Raw genomic sequence first — 26559 nt, forward strand, 5'->3', positions numbered from 1 at the left:
ACTCCTCTGGGAGGCCGGGGACAGGGAGAGGGGGAATCCAGGACACAGAGGTAAGCCAGGGTGATGAGTAGGCAGGTAAATTGGAGAACCAGATGTTTACATCATACTTAACGATATTCCCCTCCGCTTTTCCTGCTTCTCAGGAGGGTCGGAGAGAGCCGGTGAAGGTACAGTCTATGGCTTCCACCATTAGGAAGGATGTCTGGGGTTGGTCTGGAAAGCTAATGAGTTAATTTGCATATGATTTCCACAGCATAGCTGTAAGTTGTCTAGGGTAAAAAGAAAGGGGTGGAGCGGAGCCCAGGTTTCTCGACCCGCCCCCAACTCCAGCCCTCACAAACTGCTCCTAAGCCTAGAACTGTGAACTCAGGGCCAAGCCTTGTCCCAGTCCCCAGTCAGTGCCCCAAACACTCTGCCAACAGTAACTGTGCCCCCTTCTCCCTAGAAACACATCCCAAAGAATCTATCTCAACCTCCGAGGCAAGCAGCCCTTCTGCAACCTTTGAAGCCTGGTACCATGTTCTCTCCTCCCTCCCCACGCTGGGTTTCTTTTTCTGCTTTTCTCCCACCTCCCAGTCTCCCAACAACAACAGCCAATCCCCAGCCTGCTCTAGAGCCACACCATATATGGAGAGGTTGGAAGGAAACCCGAGTAAAAGCGGGAGCAAGCGATCACACACACAGAGAGAGAGAAAGAGAGAGAGAGAGAGAGAGAGAGAGAGAGAGAGAATTTGAGCGCTTTTCTGCACGTGACCCTGTGTTTCTCTGCGTATACCACGAGTCCCACTGTCCCCTGTCCCTGGTTCACCCCACCCATACCCCCATACCAAAAAAACCCAAAAAACCCAGGACTGTGTTTGCTCCTTTTTCCCACCTTTATTCTCGCCCCAGGAGGCAATCGCTCCAACTGGTTGCCTCTGACCTAGATTCATTCCCCGCACTAATTACTAGCCTATCGTGATCTAACAAACACCTAACTTAGCACAGCTGAGACCCTCCAGGTCAATTAGTGCAGTCCAGTTCCGCTTGGGAACCGAGGGATGGAGTCCGAGAGTTGGGCACGCGCCGCAGCCCAGCCCCACCATGACCTCTGGTTGAAGCAAGGCTGAGGAGAATGCAAAAATCAGTAGGACCCGCTTCAAAATGGGGTATCGGAAAGTTAACCAGTGTGAGAAGAGCGTTAGGTTGGGGAGCAGTGGGAGAACTTAGATCCCTAGCCAGGCATGGTGATGCATTAGAAGGCTGAGGCAGGAGGATGGCACACTCAAGCCATACCTGGACGGGAGAATTACAGCTTCCCAGCTTCCCCTAGCCTATAGCACAGAAGACGGTGCAGCTTCAGACCCAATGGCAGCTTTCTGAAGGAGAGTAACTCAGACGAGTACCCTGCAAGCTGGGCAGGAGCATGGCCTCAGTGGTAACTCCTGGTCCCTCCTCCTCAGTTCCCACCCTCCCTGCTGGTTCGATAGAACTCAAAAACCGCTCCTTTCAGAATTCCTATTCTCAATCTCATTCTTGCTTTTCCTTCTTCAAGAGACGAAAGCTAGGAGAACAAACAGCCCCTCTCCGGGTGCTGGAGGGACGGCCCCGTGAAGAGCACGCGCATGCTACTTTGGCAGAGGTCCTGAGTTCAGTTCCCAGTACCCACATCCAGGCTGCTCACAGCCGCCTAGAACTACAGCGCTGGGATCTGACATTCTCCTCCAGCCTCCACGGGCACCTGCGCACACGTGCACAGAGACACCAGTACACGCGATTAAACATAGTCTCAAAAGTCCTTTCCTCCCAGAGTCCCTTCCTTTGGGCGGCAGACACGGCAGTGGTAGGGCTTCCTGTCCTGTGCTGGGCTGCGTGTTTGTGGAGGTGGGACGCAGGCAGAAAGGACTGGAGGAATCCATGTGCTAAGTGACTTTACACCCTTCGCCAGCTCCTTCCAGCTGAGTGGCCGGAGGGTAGCGGTCTGCAAGGCCATGCCGCCTTCAGGGTCCCAATACAGAAACCGGGGGCTCACTCTCCGTCCTAACCAAGTGTCTTTCTGGCACCTCTACCTGGGTGATCATTCCATTTATCAAAAGGTCATTACATAAGGTTCTCTGTCGACCTCCTCTGGGCTCCCTTACAAGGTGGGTTTGATGCTTTCCCTACTTGTGAGGCAGGGCTGTTCTCAGCTGCCGCTCCATCTTGGTTGACCTTGTGACTCACTGTGGGCAGTGGAGCGTGCCACCGGGGAAGTTCCAGACCTTGGGCCATAAGGGATCTTGCCGTTTCTACTCTGACTCTCTTAAAATTCAACCGCACGTAGAAAGCTGCCGCTAGCATCCTGAGTGAGAGACCACGCGATAAAAGAGGCCCGGAAACCCCACAGCTGCATCCAGATCTGAGACAGCTGAATGCAGAACACTGGGCCAAACCAAAGACCCACAACCCAGCGAGGCCCAAAAGATCTGAGGAACTAACAACCCTTGTTATCTCAAGTGCTGAGATTTTAAAGTGTTTTATCACCCTGCAACGCTCAGTAAAATAGGAAACTGGTTTGGGGAAGTAGAAGGTCGCCATCATTAAAACCTGAAGCAGGAGGTGTTAGCTTTGTGAGCAGCAGCAGCGGAAGTGAGAAGAGCTACAAGCACGCTGTTCACAAGGTCAGGACGGCAGGGAGGAAACTGATACTGGAGACTGGAGAGAGGTTCCCATGGTACGTCTGGTAGAACGATCGATAAAACTGTTGCCTGTGGTAACTCGGCAGACGCAAATGTCCCTAATAAACTCGAAGGTTCCGGGTGGAAACTGCAAATGCCAGTAGGCTTGCTTGCTGCATGCTGGTAAGAGATCACAAAAGAGAGTAAGAAAGGGAATGTTCAGGCTCATAAGCAAAGCTGGGAAGGTCTTGTAGTTGAGAATGACCTGTTGGAGAGGACCACCCGGACAGGGCCAGGGCCCACAAAGACGATGGCGTCTGCTGGTTGGTCCAGACCTGCCTTGGTACCTAAGAGGAATAGGAAAACAGCTAACGAGCAAGAGAACGTGCAGAGGCCAGTGGCCTCCGGAGTGGCTTACAGAGGGCCCCTTGCTCCTGAAGTCATGGAGAAAAGATGAGAGCCTGTCAGCTCAGGAGCACTGACCTGTCCCTGAGGGAGGAGGCGGAGTTCAATCCGAGGGACGCTGGCCAAGGCATGGTCAGGCTTCTCCTGGAACCCCACATGAAAATGGGAACATATGGTACTTCTATTGGTTGGAGCCACTGAATTTTGCTTTCTTTCATTAGGTTTGTAGCTCTGAGGATCGAGCACAGGGCTTCACCCTTCCTAGGCAAGCTTCTCCATCTCTAAGCTACACCCAGCCCTTACCGCTCTAAGCCTTTAAATCCTCCCTTCCTCCACTGCTGGTCAAACATTTCAACTTTGCTAGTGTGAGCCATCACTTTTCCAGGATTCTAGACGCTCTATAATGCTGCCGTCATAATAAACCATCCCCTGCAGTCCTTTCTGATTCGTGAACCTGGAATCCCAATGCAGTGCCCTCCTCCCCGGTCTCTATGCCAGTATCATGAAAGTCTACATCCATGGAGACCTTCCTGACTCCTGTTGATACACGCTGTGTGTTAGCTAGTCCTGACTCCTGCAGGTACACACTGTATGCTAACTAGTCCTGACTCCTGTTGATGCATGCTGTGCATTAGCTAGTCCTGACTCCTGTTGGTACACGCTGTGTGTTAGCTAGTCCCTTGCCTTCCTGCTGAGCCATGCTGACTTAGTCCTAGTTGTCATTCTGTCAGCCAGGGGACACAATGGGGCAGGTCTGGGGGATCCTTCCTGTAACTGTATAAGGAAAACCACCTATGTTGTCTTGGGTGATCGTTGAGTCTATGTCTAACAGGGAACTAATTTCCCCATTTTAAGACAACGTCTCAGTGGATTCCCCAGATCTGATCTTCCTTCTTCACCCCCCTGAGTAGCCAGAATTACAGATATGTGCCACCAAAATGGGCACTTTAAGATTTTTGACTTCCAGTTTCCAATGACCCCTTAGTTGGTAGAGTGCTTGCCTAGCGTGCACGAGGGCTTCAGTTCCATATCCAGCACTACATAAAATCGGCATGGTGGTACAGCCTGTAATCCTAGCAGCCAAAAGGGGGAGGGGGAGGGTCAGAAGTTCAGGGTCGTCCTCAGCCACTTATGAAATGTGTAACTAGCCTGGATACATGAGACTCTTTTTTAAAAGGAAAAAAAGGCTTAGCCATGGATTCTGAGTCATAGGATACACACCATTCACTCTACAGCACAGCTTTGAAAATTGTGCTGGTAAGGATCGCCATGGTCACTATACTTGTGATGGCATCTGCAGGCCAGAGATGGAGATAATGGTGGCATTGTTAATAGGAACCATTGGCTTCACACTCCAGCTCCACTACCAAGCAAGAGAGATGGCTCAGAGGTTAAGAGCACTGGTTGCTCTCCCAGAGGGCCAAGATTCAGTTCCCAGCACCCACATGGCAGCTCACACCATCTGTCATCTGTAACTCCAGTTCCAGGTGACCTTCTGGATTTGGAGAGCACCAGGCATGCACAGGTACACACACATACACAGAGAAAAGGCTTAGTAAATGTAAGATGCTGTCCTGTCTGGTCCTGCAGTCATTCAGTCCCAAAGAAACACAGAGGCTTATATTAATTATGAACTGTTTGGCCTATTGGCTCAAGCTTTATTATTAACTAGCTCTTATACCTTAAATTAACCCATAATTCTTTTATTTTATTCTTTATTTTAACAACATGGTTTGGTACCTTACTCAATGAGGCATTCTCATCCTACTTCCTTTGCATCTAGCTGGTGACTGCAGACTGAGCCTTTCCTCTTCCCAGAATTCTCCTAGTCTGGTCACCCCACCTATACTTCCTGCCTGGCTCCTGGCCAATCAGCGTTTATTAAGCCAATACAAATGATAAAATCTTTACAGGATAGAAGAGCATCATTCCACAGCACAAGGCACCCACTCAAATAGTTTTTTAAAGGGAAAGAATCACCTTGTGATCCAGCAGCTTCTGGGGAATGAAACGCAGGACCTGGAAGAGATATCTGTCCACCCTTGTTCATAGTGCATCATTCATGGGGACCAAGAAGAAAAGCAACCCCAGGGCTCAGGATGAGTAGATGTGCAGAACACTGTATGACAAGGCTGGGAGATGGCTCATTTGGTAAAGTGCTTGCCATGGGAGCAGGGGGACCTGGGTTCAGTCCCCAGAACCCACGTAAAAAGTGGACTTGTGTCTTACACTTGTAATCTCAGCCGCGAGAAGGCAGGCACTGGGAGGTCTGGGCATGCCAGCCAGCTGGCCTAGCTGAGGGATCCCGATGTTGAAGGAATAACACAGGCTGCCCTCCTCCACCCACACGGGTGCACATGCACGCAAACGTGATATGATGTGGTGGAACTGTATGCAGCCTTTGGAAGGAAGGAAACCCTGTTGTACTACAACACGGGCGGACCATCACTGCGTGAAATACACCACCACAAAAGACACACATTCATCGGTCCGCTTCCATGAGGCGTCAGAGGAGCCCAATCCAGAGGACAGAAATAGAACAGCAGTCACTGGGCTTTTGTGTAGAGGAAAACATGGAGTTGATTACTAGTGGATTTAATTTCACTATTGTGATGTGAACAAGGCCTGGGGTTCTACGGCACCAAGTTGTGAATATGTGGAATACCTCAGAACTACGTACAGTTAAGATTATAAGTTCTGGTGTTTTTTGCCTCAATTAAAAATAAAATATACAATAGGTGGTGGTGTCTCACGCCTTTAATTCCAGCACTCAGGAGGCATGGGCAGGAGGATCTCTGTGAATTCGAGACCAGCCTGGGCTACAGAGTGAGTTCCAGGACAACTGAAACTACATAGAGAAACCTTGTCTTGAAAAACCAAATATTAATAATAACAACAATAATAATAACAATAATGACAATATTAATAAATACTTTTTTCAGCACTGGAGATCAAATCCAGAATCTTGCACCTGCTAGGCAAGTTCTCACGTCAGGGTTGGCCTCACCCAGTTGATAGGGGTCAGGGCCAGACTGCTCAATGGATAAAATTAATTCCTCACTTCACTATGAAGGGGCCTCATACTGTTGTTTTAGAATTCTAAATTTAAAGTCCTTCACCCACTGCCCTGTTTAATCTGTTGTCTCTTTGTCCCGTTCCTCTTGTAGAGTCTGCTCTGCAGAAGGACGGAGATAAACAGACCCATCAGCAGCTAGAAGAGCTGAGACCGCAATGCCTTTCAGAACAAGCGAGAGTGTCCTGAACCCAGGGGCAGGCGGAGGTCTCTGAGCTCTGGGCCAGCCTGGTCCACATGGTGAATTCAAGACCACGCTAAGACCTCAGCAAAATAATGTGTTTTTTAATTTACTGTAAATTTTAATTTACTGTTAGGCTGAAACTATAGCTCGATGGAAGAGCATTTGCTTAGCATGTGCAGGGCCCCAGGTCCAATCCTGAGGGTGGAGAAGGGCTGTTTAAGTAAATTATTGTGAATTCTTTATTCCCCACATGATGCTGAGTTAAGATGCAGTGAATGCATCGGTAAGGAAGAAACCAGAGCCACGCTGGGCAGGACCATCAGTGTGCTCACCACTGTGATCTGAACTGCACCGTGACAGCCTGTAATTTCCTGCGGGTTAACATGCCTAGAAAATGCCAGCTATCTGTTGAAAGGTAGAATTCGGATGCTCTCCGCTGGGAGGGGGCCGGGTACACACTAGTGTGTGCGGATTCGGATGTGTGTGGCCCCTTTCTCCCACTTTTTATAGACGTTGGTGTGGTCAGTAACATTGGGGTAAACCTTATCATGGAGCTATCGCCAAAGCATTTTATGAGGGGCTGGCGAGGTGGCTCAGCTGGGAAAGGTTCTTGCTACCAAAATGGTAGAGGAGGGGAGCCAACTTCCGCAGGCTGCCTTCTGACCTCCACATAACACCACACCACCCCCTTGTGTGTGGCATGCACACACACACACACAAGATAGGTAGATAGACAGATAGATAGATAGATAGATAGATAGATAGATAGATAGATAGATAGATAGATGTGATTTTTTTGTTTACATTTATTAAAAGCCAAATCCAAATCCAGCTGGGCATGGTAGCGCATATCTTTAATCCCAGTACTGGGGAGGCAGATGGATCTCTGTGAGTTCAAGGCCAGCCTGGTCTATAAAAGCAAGTTCCAGAACAGCCAGGGATTTTATAGGGAGAGACCTTGCCTTGAAAAACCAAAAAGAAAACTAAAGAAAAGAGAATGTAGCGCGGATTCTAATTGTTCTTTATAATAAAAACCTGGAGTCAGATATTAGGGACGCGAGCTGAAGATCAGAGAAGCAGAGCAGCCAGCCACTCGAGTTCTTACCTCAGACCGAAAGGGCCAATCCTGTCTCTTCAGATCCTCAGACTGGGTCTGCCCATGTCTCCTCCCGCCTTATATTCCTCTCTCCACCCAGCCATATCACTCCTGTCTCCACCTCCCAAATGCTGGGATCACCTTCGTGTGGGCTGTTTCTCTTTTAGACAAACTCAATCTCATCTATCACAGGGTGGCCTTGAACTCACAGAGCTGCCGGAATTAAAGGCGTGTGCCACCACCACCTGGCCTCCATGGCTAACTAGTGGTGCAACTCTGTACTCTGATCTTCAGGAAAGCTTTATTTGTTAGACTACCAACAAAATATCACTCCAAAAGAAAGAAAAAAGAAAAAGAGGGGCTGGAGAGATGGCTCAGCGATTAAGAACATTGACTGCTCCTCCGGGCAACCTGGCCTGGGTTCAATTCCCAGCACCCACATGGTGGCTTCCAACTGTAACCCAGTTCTAGGGGACACAACACCCTCACCCAGACATACGTAAAGGCAAAAAAAAAAAAATGCACAGAAAATAAAAATAAAGAAAAACTAAAGAAAAGGGAAAACAAGCCCAGTGGTGTACTTTGTTGCGATCCCAGCTAGTTAGAAAGCTGAGCAAGGCAGGAAAATCCCAAGTTTGAGTCCAGCCTGGGCAGCATAGTGACAACTCTGCCTCAAAATCAACTTAAGAAGCATGAGGGGTGCAGCCCAGTGGTAGAGTGCCTGACTAGGACCACACACACAGAGGGGCAAAGAATGTCTCCAAATGGAAAGGCATGCCTGCCTTTGCGTGTTAGCGTTGTTCATTATCCTTTTCCCCGACAAGCAGGAAAGCAGTGAGCACCTAAGTGAATGCAGAGGTTAGCCAGTTTGACTTGAAAAAAAAAAAAAAAGAAAAAAAGAGAGAGAATCACACAGCACTATAAAATAATGAGGCATATTAGCAGAAGCGAAAGCCGCCGTCTGGACAGCTGTGTTCCCTCTGAGCTCTCCTTCTGAGTGGTTGTTTGACACTGGATAATTCTCAATTCCTAAATCTATTTCCTCTTCCAAACAAAAAAAAATGGAATTACTCATACTCGCTTTTCCTGCCTCACACAACTACTGTCTTGTAAATGCTGTATACCGACCGCCCTCTCACCCCAAGGCTGGTCTCCAGCTCCTGGACTCAAGTGACCCGCTCACCTTGTCCTCCAAGTGCAGAGACGTGGGCTCATGTGAGTTTTTCAGAAATGACATGCATCTTTAAGGATAACTGCAGGGGCGGGGGTCGCTACAACATGAGAAACTGTATTAAAGGGTCGCAGTGTTAGGAAGGCTGAGACCTCTGTTCTAGGGGCTCTTGAGAAACTGGATCTCTAAGATGGAATCCAGGTCACTCACAGTACCCGTGTCCCTCAGAAAAGTAAGCAGAGACCCTTAAAACCTGTATTTCAAAAGAGTGACATTGGTACGTTCAGGAGCCTAGAACATGGCTATATATATGTGTGTGTGTGTGTGTGTGTGTGTGTGTGTGTGTGTCTGTGTGTCTGTGTGTCTGTGTGTCTGTGTGTGTGTGTCATATATATACTTGCTCTGTCCCACAGTTTACCTTTAGTGGAAGCAGACTGTGTGTTCTGACCTCTCAGTTGGGTAAAGGGAGAGGAAATGATTATAAACAGTTCTTCATGAGGCTGGAGAGATGGTTTGGCATTTAAGAGCACTGGCTGCTCTTCTAAAAGACCGGAGTTTGATTTCCAGCACCTCCATGTGCCTTACAACTGTCTATATTCCAGTCCCGAGGGATCCAACATCCTCTTCTGGCCTCTGGAGCCTGCACACACGCAGTGCACAGACACACATGCTGGCAAGCACCCACTTTTAGAAAATAAAAAGGAAGAAAAAAAATCTTTCACAGACAACTTACAAGTTTTACCAACTCTTAGCTCTCCAGGGGTCCTCAGGCCTCCTCTGGCCTGAAACCTGTTTCCTATAAACACTAGAAAATTCTGGTCAGCAACCACAGGGGGACTCAACGTATACCACAGCAGAGAGGTGACGTTGTCCCATGACCAGATTGGGAATACCACGCCTGGGCAGGCTGGGAGCAGGGAGGCTGCCTCACCTTGACGGCCTGGAAGTGCAGCGGTCTTGAGGCACAGCCACCAGGCTTCATGCTTTTTCTGTGTTATAAAGGTGCAAAAGCAGTTTGTGTGTAGCAACCCAGCTTTTGAAATCAGGTCTCCTCCAGGGCTGACTGTGCATTGCATGTGCTGGGCAGTGCCACAGGCCCAGTCAGCCCTGCGACACAGGCTCACTGTGAGCAGAGATAAAATGTGGGGGTTCTGGGGACTCAGGTGTCCTCAGTCTGTAACTGTATTTCCAGTTATTGGAAACATGAGCCCACCACTGGGGGCATCTAGTGTCTGGAAGTGGTCTAAGGTCTCTGCTACTTTTTAGACATGTTTTTCTTCCCCGAGCCTTGGCGCCTTATCTTCATCTCTCTGCACCTCAGTTACGCCATGTTACATGAGAACAAAGAGGGCCTTCCAGAGGTTTGCCAGGAGGTCCAATTAGATAGGACTCTTGCTAAGGTCCCTTTGCCAACCATGAAGAGCTGTCACATACACAGAAATCTGGAGCAAAGAAGACAGTTGGGTTGTTAAATGCTTGATGTACTAGGGAGGCAGAAACAGGAGGAGCCCTAGGGCTCACTGACCAGCCTAACCTAGCCTACTCTGACGGAAGGCCAGTGAAACTCTCTGTCTCATTTGGCAAGGTGGACAATCACTGAAAAACAGCGTCATTCTGATATGACAAGGTTGACTTCTGGCCACCGAATGTATGAATGTGTATGAAGACACACACACCATTTTTTAAAAAAGAAATAATAGTAAGAATTCCCTAATGGATAGATTTTTAGGGATGATCAGTAAGACGCTGACACAGAGCCACATTCCGGGAAAGACTGGAATATGTGTGTATCCACTGCCTGGTTCAATAACACTTGGTTTCCTAAATTCCATTCTAGCAAGACTTTCCGAAAAGTAAGATAAAACATAGGTCCTTTCCCATCCGTTGGCTCATTAACTTGAGCCAACTGGGAATTGCACTGGAGATGGTACCCAAGATCACACAACCACTGAATGGCTGCATCGAAAACCGGTTCTGTCATCAGCCCAGAGGGGACACAATGGACATAAATTAAAAGGAGGAACTAGTGGGAGCCGATCTTAAACAAATGGCTGTTTTCTCATCTGTCCCCAGAACAACTGTCCATTTAAGCCAATAAGACTATTTTGTGGGTATATGTGTGCTTTTTATTTCTTTCTTTTTTCTTTTTTTTTTTTTTTTTAGAGACGGGGTCTCGCTATGTTGCCCAGGCTGGAGTGCAGTGGCTATTCACAGGCGCGATCCCACTACTTATCAGCACGGGAGTTTTGACCTGCTCCGTTTCCGACCTGGGCCAGTTCACCCCTCCTTAGGCAACCTGGTGGTCCCCCGCTCCCGGGAGGTCACCATATTGATGCCGAACTTAGTGCGGACACCCGATCGGCATAGCGAACTACAGCCCAGAACTCCTGGACTCAAGCGGTCCTCCTGTCTCAGCCTCCCGAGTAGCTGGGACTACAGGCGTGCGCCACCGCGCCTGGCAATGTGTGCTTTTTAAATATTACATGTTTCTTATTATGGCAAGAGTGTCCACAGAAACACCAACAACAGGCCGACATGAGTCCAACACAGAGTCACCCATGAATTCGGGAAGGAACCCTGCTGAGGATTGTAGTCGGTGTTCTGGTCTGAGAGACAGCCTCCTCTCCTAAGGGGTCTTCGGTTGATGGAGTGGCTGTGTGGCCAGCTTCAGTCTGTCCCTGGGAGGAGTGCCCAGCTCCTCCGTCACATCTCAGGTCTACACAAGCCTCAAGGGTGAGCATGAGCACCCCCTGCGTGTCCTCTGTAGCTTGAGCAGGTGGGGGGAGGCTCCTCAGCGTAGAAATGCTAGGGCTCTCTGCATAATGTGTAAATATTTCTCACCGCCTTGATTTCTCCCTTCATTAGTTGGTGTCTTTTCTCTCTTTAAAATATTTTCAAATGCTGAAAATTAGAAACATCCCCATTGTCCGTCAGTTTGGAGACCAAATTAAATGAACTATGATAGCCAGGCCTGGAAGGATAGGCCTGCAATCCAAACTCCTTGGGAAACTGAGACAGGAAGATCGCAGGTTCAGGACCAATCTAGACAGCATAATGAGTCCATGTCTCAAAACAAAATCACTAACAAGGGGCTGAGCATGTAGCTCAGTGTAGAGTGCTTGTCTAGTGTGGAAGCCGTGGGCCATCAAATTCCTCGTACATGCACACAGTCATGGGTAAGTAAATAAGTCACGTTCCTACGGTGTACCACTGGACAGTCACTAAAAAGAACAAAATAAACCGGGCAATGGTGGTGCACGCTATTAATCCTAGTACTCAGGGAGACAAAGGAGACAGAGGCAGGCAAATCTCTGTGAGTTCGAGACCAGCCTGGTCTACAGAGTGATCTCCAAGACACCTGGGCTGTTACACAGAGAAACCCTGTCTCTAAAACAAAAGATTCTGACTACAAAAAGCAGAAAGGTTTGGGAATACAGCTCAACACCGTGTGGTATTGTGCTTACCCAGGATGCCCAAGGCCTGAGTTCAGTCTTGACGACCGGAAAAGAAGGAAGAAGATTGGGTGTAAGCAATGTATGTATATTCAGTGTGCATTTCCTTCTCTTAAGCTTTCCATGGGACAGTTCTGTGGCTTCCAACTGCCCCTTAGCCTTGCTGTGGGGACCTGTCCCAGGATGGCCATTTCTGGCTCCATTTGTAATGGCTCAATAACCTTTTTTGTTTGTTTGTTTTTTGTTTTTGTTTTTGTTTTGTTCCAGAGGTTTCTTATTCTCAGGAGCTTGGGTTTGATATAACAAAAGTTGACCATTTCAGTCACACTCATCCACAAGTCATGTCTTGACTTAGACAATTGTTTGAAGATTTTGAGTTCCTCTTCTTCAATGCCAAAACCACTATTTAGGGATTCTAGTTCAAGCTATGAGCCATCTTTCCTCAGTCACTACAGCCATCTTCTGTTTTGACCCCCTATTCTATTCTTTGGTTTCTCTTTCTCCTCTCCTACAATCCATTTCCACAGTGCGATGAGGTTGGTCACCATTTTTAAATCCATTTCCTATATTCCGCACAGCCCATGAGTTAAAGTCCCCCCGCCTTCGGAGGATTCACAGCTCCCTGGAGCTCCCCACACTGTCTTTCATGGGACTTGCTGTGGGGGAGGGGTGCTATCGTCATCATCATCATCATCTTCACCCTGCAGCCTGCCTGAGAGCAGTTACCAAAACAAATGTGCAAGGAGGGAGGCCAGAGATAAATGTTGTATAATACTTTGTTTCTGTTTTGATAAATAAAGCTTTCCTGGAGATCAGAGGATGGAGCTAGCCACTAGTTAACCATAGAGACCAGGCAGGGGTGGCTCACACCTTTAATTCTAACACTTGGAATCTCATGCCTTTGATCCCAGCACGTGGGAGGCTTATGCCTTTAATTCCAGCATCAGAGAGGTAAAAAGAGAAATATAAGGTGTGTGGAGACAGGAGCTAACCCCATTCAGTCTGAGGATTCTTAGAGACAGGAACCTGATGTGGGATATCCTTCTGTATGCTGTGAATATATGTTGCTTTTATTGGCTGATGAATAAAGCTGCTTGCCCTACGGCAGGGCAGAATACAGGTAAGTGGAAAAGCCAAACTGAATACAGGGAGAAAGAAGTTGGGGTCAAGGGAGAGGCCAGCAGCTGCTGGAGGAGTAAGATGCCACAGCATTACCAGTTAGCCACAGGCCATATGGGGATACACAGATTAATAGAAATGGGTTAATTTATATGTGAGAGCCAGCTAGTAATAAGCCTGAGTTATCCACCAAACCGTTAATGGTTAATATTAAGCTCTGAGTGATTATTTTATAAGTGATTATGGGACCGGGAGGGACGCGGAAAAGCCTCTGGCTACAGGACACCCCCCCCCATTCAGCCTAAAGATTCATAGAGACGGGATCGCCCCCATTCGGTCTGAGATTTTGTAGAGGTAAGAATTCTAGTGGCTGCTGCCCTGCCCTCTGATCTCTAGGCAAGATTTATTTGTCAGAACACAAACAAAATATCACACAACAGATAAACACCTCATCCCCCCATCTCTTACCCCCACCCCTCACACCACCTTCTACCACCCCCTTCCCCAGTTTGTCCACCTGAAGCACAGTCTCCTTTTGGTTAAAGGAATACATTTCCTCATTGTGAAGCGTCATTTTGCTCTCAGAAATCCTTCAAGAGAAGGAAACTGAAGGCCACAGGAGTGAGAAGAGACCGGGGGCGTTAAGACCAGCAGAGTTACGGGAAGTAACTTGTATTCTTTACAGCACAATGGCCTAAGGAGCTCATTCAGTCAGCTCAAGGCTTGGAGATGAGACAGCTCACTGTGAAGCGTGCTCTCTGCTTCAACAGAGGAGCAGAGTTCAGATCCCAGCACCCACAGTGATCTGTTCACAAACTGTAACCCAACGCCTCCTCCTAGCCTCCGCGGGCACTGGCACACACACAGACACACACACACACATACACAGGCATCGCAAAATGAGAAACTATGGCACACTTGAACTCCATCCTAAGTCCCTAGGACTGGTGGCTTTCATTGTAATTAGGAAGGAGTGGCTTTTCAGCATGATAATGCCCCTCACTCCAGCATAGCCTGCTTGACAGTGACACTTGCCAGACACATGCTCTGCTCCAGGATGTATTTATAGCCTCCTTTATACACGGACTGAGGGATGTGTTTTGTGTTTTTTGTTTTTTGCGTATCACCCCAAACAATAAAGTCCAGAAATCAGGTTATCTTTGCAAGGTCCAGACCACATGCTCTTGAAAACCTGCCACGCTTTCCGGATATTCCAGCAGCCGCTGACGTGCACAGCGGCTACCGACCGTCCTTCAACACTGCTGAGGGCCGGGCTGGCAGACCCAGGCATTCCCTGGGGCCCTCCCTGAGTTACTGAGAGGGCCCTTGGCTCCTTCTCTATCTCCAAGAACATGGTCGGTGTAAGACATAGCTTGCTTGTATAAGACCTCTGGACCCCAAACTTCGTCGTCTCTGCCTTCTATTCTTTTTTTCCTTTTCCTTTCTTCTGGTCCTCTCTCTCAGGACCCTGTCGCTGGAGAATGACCTGCTGATTCAGGTCATAACACATATATTTGCTTCAATTGCCCTCTAAAGACCACAAGGCAACCTGGACCGGCCTTTCAGGATTTGGAGCTTCCTGCAGTGTAAGGGGGGCGGGGATATGGACCATGGCGCGCTCTGTGGAGAATAAGGTAGAGTGCTGACCTTAGCTGGCCATGCGCTCCATGGCTCTGGACTCCTCAAAGCACGGAGCCTCAGGCCACATTGTTTCTGAAGTCTGGCACATTATTAGTACCCTAATGGGAGCTGTGGTTTCCCAGCCTTTGGCAGGTCTTCCTGGGAAGAGAGCCCTCACTGTCTCTGGATGGTGCTGCAGCTTCACTGATGGCAGTTTAGTAACTTCGGAAATCTTAGGGAGGCTGTTCTTTAGTGTAAATTTAAATCTCTCGAAACGAATCTTCATGAACGCTAAGGAAGCAGCGGGAATGATTTAAAGCCTTGCATCCCCCTCCACTCCTGCGCTTCTCTCTCTGCCACAGCCCAGACTTCAGTTCCCACAAGCATAGCCTCAGGGACACCAGGGACACGAGTTTCCACGTGTTGAGCCCGGTGAGCGTGGGAATCATGTCTGAGCCCCAGAGGCACGAGATAAACAAAAACAAACAAAAGCAAATACCTTTTGAGAATTTCGTTTGAAACACCAAGTGTAACGGGGGGGGGGGGAGGACTTATTCCTGAGGTTTGGGGGCGTTGGGGTGCAGAACTGTGGAGAGCGGTTTCGGAAGGGCGCCGCATACCAGACAATGTGCTACAAGAGCCTCGGGCTGCGGCCTCAATGAGGCCTTTCAGCAGCTCCACACTGCCTCGCTTGTTCCCCTAGAGGGGCGCTTTCTGGAAGCTAAGCCCTCAGCTGGCAAGAGCAGGGACCCCTGGGCCATTTGTCTGTCGACTTCTTTAAAAGGCAAAGCCTCGCATACAGCTGTCTCGCTTCGCATTTCCCTTCGGCGCTTGGGTGCACGCGGTGACAGACGAGGCGGTGGCAGTGGCAGCGAGGGGCCCCTTTCAAACGGGAAGGAAAGAAAAAAGTTAAAAGGCTGCGAGAGAGAAAGCCTTGCCTCTCAGAGGAACCAGCACTAATTAGGAGGGAGAGAGGCAAAGCTAAGCCAGTCCCTCGGGTCCCAGAACACCAAAAACTAAATAATAATCCTAATAATAATTATTAAAATAAATAATGACCAAACAATAAACACCCGTGGTCCACCCACCCTTTCCAAACTAACAACGGCTTTCTCAAAATTTAAACATAGCAATCTTGGGCGGGGGGGCTGAATTTTACCTCAACAATTTAATTTTTTAAGTCTTTTCATATTTAACCAAGTCTACTGGCATTATTAACCAAAATGATCCAGACTGACAGATAGCCCTAAAAGAAAACAGTTTCCCAAAAACGTGTGGGTTTGGGGTTTTTTTGTTTTGGGGGGTTTTTTTTGTTTTTTTTGTTTTTTTTTTTTTTGAGTTTATCTCCATGCTTTATTTAATGGCTTAGTAAGAACAGCTTGCCCTAGGCGAACACTAACGCCCCGGAAAGACAGCACGGTGCCTAAGAAGAACTGAAACTCAATATTGTCTACAAATAACGTATTTTAAAAGTTGGACTTGAATGTTGAAAATGGGTTTATAAAGGGATGTTATTTTAAAAGCACATCAACGCTGGTTTTTGTTTGATTTGGGGTTTTTGATTGGTTTGGGTTTTGAGACAGAGTCTCACACAACCCAAGTTGGCTCAAAAACTCCTGCCCCTCTGGAACCACAGACACACAGTGTCGCTTGCTGTTATCCAATAGCTCGGTGAATTTCAAACTTTCACCCTAAAGAATTGCTCTTCCTACTCGATCATTCAACTGCTACATCCTGAGCCTCCATTACATTCCAGAGACGGGCACAGTATGAACAGTAGACAAAGTTCCATCCTCGAGATGACATGTTCTGGGAGCGAGCAAGACAGAGAGGTGGGTGGTCGATGTAGTCAGCGACTTCGCTCTTAGCTGTTATTCTTTGGCTTTTTGAGAAAAAGATCTTACCATGTAGCCCTGGCTAGCCCGTAGCTGTCGAGAGGTGGCCCTGGCTAGCCCGGAGCTCAGAGGACAGAGGCGACCCTTGAGCTCTCAGTTCTGCCTCTGCCTCACAGTACTGGCTCCAGACATGTGCTGCCATACCCAGTTTAAAAAGTGGTCTTTAAAAAAAGACAGGGGCTCTCAGTCCTCACCTTCCACCTTGGAATCCCAGGGAATGAATCAGGTGGCCAGGTGTGGGAGCAATGCTGAATAGAGCATCCTGCCAACCCAAGAGACTAATTTTTATCTTAAAAACCCAAACATACAAATTCAGTTATGGGCCTGATACTAAAAAAGAAAAGCAATTGTTTCTTTTTTTTTTTTTTTTAAGTTGGAGGAACCTTGGGAGGGAATGGCTATGGCACCTTGCACATTGAAGGACTTCAAGCAACAAACTGGTTCTTTCTCACATTGATTTTCTTTTTATGTGTTTGTGTGTTTTGTCTGCGTGTGTGTCCGTGCACCACCTGTGTACTTGTCCCCAGAGGTCAGACGACCTCATGGGATACCCTGGAACTGCAGTTACAGGCGGTTGTGAGCCAGCATGTGCGTGCTGGAAACCGAACTTGGATCCCCTGAAAGAGCGACTGGCAACAAGCCAGTTCCTATTCATCAGCCTTGCCCCACCTGCCGCTTGACTCCCTGCTTCAGAGGCGACTTCACAGCGCTGCAGTGATCCACAGAGCCCGGAATCGCGCCTCTCATCACCTGCTCAGAGGAGGTGCCAATGACGTGGGTGTTCGTGCGCGAAATCCAGCGAGATCTTCCCCTTTTCGACTGGTAAAAACTCCCAAGACATCATTATAGAAAGAAAAGTACGAAGCCTGCGCTCTCTGCCCTTCCCGGCTTCAGATGCTGTGAAACTGCTTTGGATAAACAACTGGTCCAATAGTTCTTTAGCAATCTCCTGGTCGCTTAGGTCGCTTTACTTTCGGCAAAGACCCCACCGCCAGCGAAACTGCAACTTTTGAGCAGGCAGTGCCCTCTAGTGCCTGTACTTAAATAACAACTTAAACGCTGCCCCTCTTATCAAATATTAAAGCAAAAGCAGAGTCTGCCAAAAATCAAATCACATCTTACTAGCCCATTTTTTTTTTCCAACTTCACAGTGCTGACATTTAGGACTTGATGTTGCCACAAGCTGTCTTGTCCGCTGTGGGAGTCTTAGCAGCAGCTCTGGTATCTGGTATCTGACCCGGTGCAGTGCCACTAGGGTCAGGTGTGACAACCAAAATATCTAAAGACATCACTGATGGTCCCCAGGGAGCAAGTCGCTCTGACTGACTGAGACAAGCGGTTAAGAAACAAAGCGCGTTCTTCTGGCTAAATACGGGGACTTGGCTGGGCTTCTTTTGCTTTTAATTTTTATGTTTTATGTATAAGGATGCCTGCCTGCCCTGCATCTGTGTGCCACTTCCGTGCAGTGTCCTCGGAGGCCAGAAGGTTGTATCCTCTGGAAATGGAGTTCCAGATGGCTGTGAGCTGCCATGTGGGTCCTGGAAGAGCAGCAGAGCTCTCAACCACTGAGCTGTCTCTCCAGCAACCCCGCCCCCCACACTTCTTTTTAATCGGGGTCTCATGTAGCCCAGGCTGGCCTCAAACTCACTATGTAGCCAAGGCTGCCCATAAACTCCTGTTCTTCCTATCTTTGCTTTCGGAGTGCTGGGACTACAGGAAATAAGCCACTCTGCCAGCTGACACTTCCTAGTGTCGTGTGTATATCTATGCCACTTTATAATACGGTTCGTAGTGATGTCACTGTACAATTGTAAAGCTCCTGTTCGAAGAACCTGAAACGGAGGTCCGTTAGCTACACCAGCAGTTGTGGTCACCCCCTGCCTCCGCTTCATAAGCTGTTGCTCTACTGATGTTTCTACTGGCTTTACCCATCTCTCTCTAATTGGCTGCAATCAGTCTTCTGAACACATTGTAAGCAAGCAATTCGGAGTCTTCGGACTTTTGTATTTTAAAGGACTGATTTAGGAGGTACATTTAAAACTCTAACCTAGAAATGTGTGTGAAGTGGCTAGATTAGAAAGCTAAACAGGGGGTTGAAGAGATGGCCGCTCTTACAAAGGACCTGAGCGTATTCCCAGCACCCACATAGTGGCTCACAACCATCTGCCTCCAGTCCCAGGAGAATCTGATGTCCTCTTCTGACCTCTGTGGGCACCAGGCACACAAGCTGTACACAGATATACTTGAAGGCAAAACACCCAAACACATTTTTTAAAAAAAGCTACAACTAAATAGAAATGAAATTCAGAAAGCTGTATTCTGACTGGAGAAAACTCTGTGTGTCATCAGACATCAGGGGACCTTTCCCCAGCTATATTAAAATTTCAAGTTATGGGCTAAAGAGATGACTCAGGGGTTAAGACCACTGGCTGCTCTCCCAGAGGGCCTGAGTTCAATTCCCAGCATCCACATGGTGGCTAACAACCATCTACAATGAGATTTGATGCCCTCTTCTGGCGTGTAGGCATACATTTATTATGTATGTATGTACACATAATAAATAAATAAACCTTTAAAATGTTCAAGCTATTACCAAATGTTATTTTAAAACATCTGGAAGTTGTCTTAAACAAATAATCCTAGAAATCGGATACTATAATCCGTTGCTAATTTCCCAGCACTGCCTTTGCTCCTCTCTACCAGAAGTCTGTGCCCTCGCTCCCAGGCCCTGTGAATGTTACTGTATAGATCTAGAACAATTGCAGGTGGGGTTAAAGAGTTCAAGGTGGGCTAAGTCCCGGCCAATGTGATCACAGGAGTCCTCCTGAGTGAAAGAGGGCAGGGGAGCCCCGAGTAGGAAACAAGACAAAGAAACCCAAGGTTGGAGGAAGATGACAGCTGCTTCGGAAGAGGAAGAGCTCAGGAGCCAGGGCTGTGAGCTGCTCTAGGAGTGAGAAGAAAGGGGAAGGGTCACTCCTAAATCCTCCAGAAGCGACACAGCCCTGAGAGCTCCAACTCAAAACAGCCTTGACTCCAAAACTTTAAAATTGATTTCGGTGTTGTAAGCGATGTTGGTGGGGAGGGGAATCTGTTCTAGCAGCAATAGAAAATGGCTACAGGGATAGCTGTTAAGTTGTTAGTACTTTATCCTGTGAGAATTTCTGCATTTGAATAATCAATCACATCTCATCGGATTTTTGTGTTATGAGGCTCCATGTGTGGAGCTGGAGAGACAGTGTAGGGGCCCTTTCTGCTCTCCTGGAGGACCAGGGTTCAGTTCCCTGCACCCACAAGGCCGCTCACAGTCCCAGGAGATATGACGCCCTCTTCTGGCCTCCTTGGGCACCACACATGCATTTGATACACAGACATACATGCAGATAAGACACCCATATCCATTTAATAAAAAACTCCATGTGCTCTTTTTCTGAGTACTAATTACTGTCATGTTGCTCCTAAAATATGCTTACTATTCCTTTAAGTAAATAATGTATCCCAAAATTGTAAGCCAGAGGCCAACATACACCCATAAATCAGGTTGTAAGGCATTGTGTTAATTAGTGATTGATGGGGAGAGCCCAGCCCATTGTGTGTGGGGGGAGGCATCCCTCGGCTGGAGGTCCTGGGTTCTATCAGAAAGCAGGCTGAGCAAACCATGAGGAGCAAGACCGTAGGGTGCACCCCTCCCTAGCCACTGCATTAGCTCCCGCCTCCAGGTTCCTGCCCAGCTTGAGTTCCTCCTGTCCTGACTTCCTTTGGTGATGAACTAAACTGTGATGTGAGCTTTTCTTTCTTTCTTTCTTTCTTTCTTTCTTTCTTTCTTCCTTTCTTCCTTTCTTCCTTTCTTCCTTTCTTCCTTTCTTCCTTTTCTTCTTTTCTTCTTTTCTTCCTTTCGCTTTTTCAGGCATGGTGTTTCGTCACATCAATAGAAGCACTAGCTACGACAGGACCCAACTATACTGGCTTTGAACAGGCTAAAGTTGAAATCTGAAAGCAGAATCTAACTTCAGAAGACAGAAGGGCAGGGTTGTTATTCCTTTGCGGTCACTTTAAGGACTAACCACGCCCACCCCAGCCACTTCTGACCTCCCCCCCGTTGCCATCTTTCTCTCTCTTGTGTGTTTGTCACATGTCGTGTGTACACGTGTCTCTGTTTCTCTTTATGTTTCTCTTATGTCTCTCTGTTTTTCTCTTCTTTTTTTTTAAACTTTATTTAACTTTATTTCATGAGCATTGGTATAATGATGTCAGATTCTCTTGAACTGGAGTCACAGACAGTTGTGAGCTGCCATGTGGGTGCTGGGAATTGAACCCAGGTCCTCTGGAGGAGCAGTCAGTGCTGTTAACCACTGAGCCATCTCTCCAGCCCCTGTTTTTCTCTTCTTTAAACAATAAATATCTCCCTCTTGTTTAAATAATACTATGTCCTGTGAGCCTTTTATCGGCCGGCTGTCTTCCCCGGCCGCATGGTGCTGCCACCCTGGAGATCTTGCAGGGACCCACAGCCATCCTTGTCGGACTAGAAGCTGCTCTGCGAGCCGCCCGGGGCATCCCATCATCATATTCTTTTTAAAGAACAATAGGGGTGAACAGGGCCTCTTGGTGCGACCCCATAGCAGAGAGCGAATCTTCTTCAGGGTGGTTAGAAACAAGTGTCGTCTCAGCAACCGCTGAACTTGATAAATGGTGGGCAGTAGACCTCACTCCTTAACATGGGCAAATGCCTGGCATACGGTATGTCCCCTTCTTTCGTCACCGTGTCACCTGTGAGGGAACTGCACAGTGCCCAAGAGGCCAGCAGCCCCCCCCAAATTCCTGTGATCATAAGCAGTCTCCTAGTGAAGTGTGACGCACACACTCCAAGCTGTCCCTCGAATATCCAAAGGGATAGCATGAACTCTGGCGTAAACAGCTTGCCTCCCCATCCAGCCATACTGTTTATTATTCTGCATCCAGCTCATGAAACTTCATGAAGAAAACTCTGAACCAAAGCTTGTTACTTACCTCCCCATTGTACTTATGGAAAAAAATGAGAATTCCTTTGCTGTAGGAGTGTCCCCCACACAGCAAGAAGACAAACAACCTGCAGACACACAGAGGAAGATTGTATTGGGAGGGGGTGTCTCAGAATAGCTTGCCTGGAGGTCTTGACAGCAGTGACACCCAGACAGAAGGAAACATCAGCACAAAGAAGTGGTGTGTCCTTTCCCTGGACAGCTACAACAAGTACTGCAAACTTAAACCACCCAGAACTTTCTCTCTCACCATGCTGAAGGCTTGGAGTCTGAAATCGAGATGGTCCAAGGACAAGCTTTGTCCGGCGGCCATCTAAGAATTTGCTTGCCTGTGGTTGGCATTTTGTGGCTCTACAGTCCTTGACATTTCTTGGCTTGTAGACACATTGCCTCAGTCTCTGTCTCCGTGAAACAAGGAGTGTTTTTTGTCTCCCTTCATGTTCCTCCATGCCTGTGTCTGTGTGTCTCCTCTCACCTACAAGGACATCAGTCCCAATACAATAAGATGTCATAATTTAAGATTTTATTTCCAAAGAAGGCCACATCCACGAGTGGGGTTAGGACTTGACCATGTCTCTTTGGGAGACACAATTCCCTCTACAACATACAGCAATGAGAAGTTGGGTGAAACTAGAAAATAGATTGATTACATTTAGGGAATGAATAGAAATAACACGTGGGGCAGGGTCCAACACAAGCCGGGTGCAGTAGCACCTCCCGACACCTGGGAAGTGGACTGGGAACATTAGCAGTTCAAGGTCATTGTCTTAGGGTTGCTGTTGCTGTGAAGAGACACCACGACCAATTGTTATACAGGAAAGCATTTAACTGGTGCTGGCTTACAGTGCGGAGATTTAGTCCTTCATCATCATGAGGGGAAGCGTGGCGGCAGGAGACAGGGTTCTGGAGAAGGAGCTGAGGCAGCAAGAAGAGGTAATTATCTTTGATAACTGTGAAGGTTTGAATAAGAATGGCCTCCATAGGCTCGCGTATTTGAATGCTTAGGGAGTGGCCCTATTTGAAAGGATTAGGACTTAAGGCCTTGGAGTTAAGGCCTGGCTGACAAGGTTAGAGTAGGTGTGAACTTGTTGGAGGAAGTGTGTCACGGAGTGGGGTGGGGGTGTGGGGGGGGTGTCGGCTTTGAGGTTTCAGAAACCCTTGCCAGACACACACACACACACACACACACACACACACACACACCGTCTCTCTCTTCCTGCTGCCTTTGGTCCCGACGTACAACTGTCAGCCACATCTGTCCGCACACCACCATGCTCCCTGCCAGGAGGATAATGGACTAAACCTCTGAAACTGTAAGCTAAGCCTCAATCAACTTTGTCTAATGAGAGTTGCCATAGCCATGGTGCCTTTTTCATAGCAGCAGAACACTGACTAAGACAAATTCATAGCAAATTCAAGGCCAGCCTGAGCTACAAAAGACCCTCTCTCAGATAGGAGGGGGAGGATTGGAGTAGAGGACCTTGATGAGTAAGTAATGAAAACACACAGAATATTCTTAAGTACAGGACCATTACTGATTTAACTGTACATTTGGGAAGGAATAGAGAGAGCTATGAGCGGGAGATTATGGGCAGCCTTGGCTACATAGTGAGTTTGAGGCCAGCCTGGGCTACATGAGACCCTGATTAAAAGAAGAAGTGTGGGGGGCGGGGTTGCTGGAGAGACAGCTCAGTGGTTGAGAGCTCTGCTGCTCTTCCAGGACCCACATGGCAGCTCACAACCATCTGTTACTCCATTTCCAGAGGATACAACGCCACCTTCTGGCCTCCGAGGACACTGCACGGAAGTGGCACACAGATGCAGGGCAGGCAGGCATCCATATACATAAAAAATAAAAGTTAAAAACAAAAGAAGCAGTGTATCTTTGTACTATATACAAAGTCACCCCGTCAGCCCAGCCCAGTCCCCGTATTTGGCCAGAAGAACCCGCTTTGTTTCTTAACCGCTTGTCTCAGTCAGTCAGAGCGACTTGCTCCCTAGGGACCATCAGTGATGTCTTTAGATATTTTGGTTGTCACGCCTGACCCCAGTGACGCTGCACGGGGTCAGATACCAGATACCAGAGCTGCTGCTAAGCCTCCCACAGCGGGGCGAAGAACCCTCTCTTGGATGTAGTTGAGCTGGCAGTGAGCCGCTGGAACGTGTGGCTGGCAGCTTGGTTCCCATCCCTTGGCAGAATGGGCACTGTGGATCCACGGCAGGAGCGGCTTCATTCTGTATTGTACCTCATTGATTGGCACCTGTTTGATGACAGAGGCTCCTCCCTCTTTATGGGCCTGTCAACCTACCCTCATAGAAGGAGGGATAATTCTGGTAATTCTGAGATCCCAGCCACTTGCTTCCTCCTTTGGCTCCTTCCGGGCTGCTTGTGCTCAGGTCCTGCGGGAATACAGCCATCACAGAAGGCTAACGGAGGAGCAGAGCGGACTCGATCTATACAGCTGTAGAGGCGTTGTCACCCATGCTGGGGTGGTTCAGCTATCACTGGTGCCCCGCCCTGCTACAGTGGGCATTTGTCCCTATCTTCCCGGAAAAAGTTCACGTTCCACCCCCCAGCATAACCTGGATACAGTGACACACACCTGTAATGTTCCAGTCTGTTCTGAGATTTGCTGATATCCCTGGATACCTCTAACTGTATATTTTTTTAAAGTAAATTTTATTAAATTATAAAAGTTTCCATTTCCGCCCCCCCTCCCAACACCCTCCCACTCCCCCCACTCCCCCTCCTCCTCCCTCTTCGTCCCCCAGGGCAGTCCTAACTGTATATTAAATATACACTAGGTATATGTTGTGGAGGATTCACCAGAGACGACTGCTTAGACATGGGTATAAGCCAACAGAACCCTTTATTAGCCAGCGGGCGGCTACACTGGGTGTTCAGGAGCCTTTCTCAGGGTGAGCTTTAAAAAGAAAAAAACAACCATGTTCTGGGTTGACATTCTTCAGTTAACAGGAACAGTTAGCCAGAAGCAGAACTACAGAAGCCAGCAAGAAAGGTCAGTACATTAGAGACATTCCCAGAACTATGGACTTTGATGGATTAGGCCTTTTTTTTAGTTTTGGCTGGTGGTGCTGTCTATGTGTTGAATTTTATAGTCTGAATTCCATCATGGAGTCAGTTGTGCCAAGGTCTGGGGCCCTGTAACAGTATATACATTAATAAGCTTCTTACTTTCTTCTCATTTGTTTCTAAAATAAAAGCTCAAGAGTAGGAATAGGAACATTTGTTTAATTCTTCCTCTTTAAGAATAACATTACAGGGGCTGGAGAAATGGACTAGCAGTTAAGAGCACTGACTGTTCTTCCAGAGGACCCAGGTTCAATTCCCAGCACATGGCAGCTAACAGAGCTTTCTGTAACTCCAAGATCTGATAGTCGCACACAGATATATATGCAGGCAAAACACCAATGCAAATAAAAATAAATAAATGAATAAAATTCTAAAAAAAAAAATAACATTACTTAGTTTAAATCCCCAGGAAGACAGACGCAAGTGGATCTCTGAATTTGAGGCCAGCCTGATCTACTGAGTGAGTTCCGGACATCCAGGGCCACACAGAGAAAACCTGTCTTGAAAGAAAGGAAGAAAGAAAGAAAGAAAAAAAGGAAATAAGGAAAGAAAGAAAGAACAATTACTAAGGGAGCTGGAGAGATGCTTCAGTGGTTAAGAGAACTGGCTGCTCTTCCAAAGGACCAAGGTTTGATTCCCAGCACGCACATGGCAGCTCGCAACCATCTCTAATTCCAGTTCCAGTTGGGCGGTGGTGGCACACACCTTTAATCCCAGCACTCCGAAGGTAAAGGCAGGAGGATCTCTGTGAGTTCGAGGCCAGCCTGGTCTACAAGAACTAGTTCCAGGACAGGCTCCAAAAAAAAAAAAAAAAAAGCTACAGAGAAACCCTATCTCGGATAAAAAAAAAAATCCAATTCCAAGAAATCCAACATTCTTATTTGGTCCCCATGAGCACATACATATACATAAATTCACACACAAATAAAAACTATACATGTATGTGTGTATATTATATATGTTATATATATTATCATGATGGGGTGCCATATAGTGACAGGGCAAGACAGTGCAGAGATTCTTCCTGCTGAAGTCATTTGAGGTTTGATCTCCTTGATGGGAAGCCCCATGGAAAATTACCCAACTCTAGTCTAGGAACCTGAGGTCAAGATGCTCCAGCTTACTTAGCTTCTGTTAAACCTCCCCCTGTAGCTGCTGATGAGACCCCAGAATGTGGTTTTGCCTTTAAAAGTGCCTTACTTTAAACTCTCCGCTCTACACTTGGGTTCTGAATACCTAAGTGCAGTACAAGCTGACTGTCTGTTTATTTATTGAGTGCATTGGTGTTTTGCCTGTAGTATGTCCCTGTGAGGACCCAGATGCCTTGGGACTGGAGTTACAGCCAGTTATGAGTTGCCATGTAGGTTCTGGGAATTGAACCCAGGTTCCCTGGAAGAGCAGTCAGGACTCTTGGCCACTGAGCCATCTCTCCAGCCCCAGGAATAAAGACTTTCAATTGTTTATAAACTGTGTCTGAGTGGTTGCGGTGGTTTGAAAGAAAATGGCTCCTCTAGGGAGTGGCACATTAGGAGGTGTGGCTTTGCTGGAAGAAGTGTGTCACTGCAGGGGGGGTTTTGAGGTCCCCTTTGCTCAAGCTCTGCTCAGTGTAGCACACAGTTGCTTCTGTTGCCTGTGAATCAAGGTGTAGAACTCTCAACTCCTCCAGCACCATGTCTTCTTGTAAGCCACCATTGCCACCCACCATAATGACAATGGACTAAACCTCTAAACTGTAAGCCAGCCCCAATTAAATGTTTTCCTTTATAAGAGTTGCTGTGGTCATGGTGTCAATAGAAACT

The 26559-nt window shown here is 47.7% G+C and overlaps 2 long non-coding RNA genes and 1 other non-coding gene across 3 annotated transcripts; 1 reads left to right on the forward strand and 2 right to left on the reverse strand.

The window, feature by feature from the left end:
- Positions 1-10725: 10725 nt before the first annotated feature.
- LOC146892428 (signal recognition particle RNA) lies at positions 10726-11025 on the reverse strand. The gene has a single exon (XR_015004648.2).
- Positions 11026-15252: 4227 nt separating this feature from the next.
- Positions 15253-17882, reverse strand: LOC146891329 (uncharacterized). Its single transcript, XR_014997713.2, has 2 exons — positions 17321-17882; positions 15253-15638 (listed from the first exon to the last, which is right to left on the reverse strand). It is a non-coding gene; the product is annotated as an uncharacterized LOC146891329 (long non-coding RNA).
- Positions 16091-18920, forward strand: LOC125396123 (uncharacterized). The gene is made up of 2 exons (XR_007230720.3): positions 16091-16588; positions 17179-18920. It is a non-coding gene; the product is annotated as an uncharacterized LOC125396123 (long non-coding RNA).
- The last annotated feature ends 7639 nt before the right edge of the window (positions 18921-26559 follow it).

This window comes from Myodes glareolus, chromosome 17 (assembly GCF_982192425.1).
Source record: "Myodes glareolus chromosome 17, mMyoGla1.1, whole genome shotgun sequence".
NCBI lineage: Eukaryota > Metazoa > Chordata > Mammalia > Rodentia > Cricetidae > Myodes > Myodes glareolus.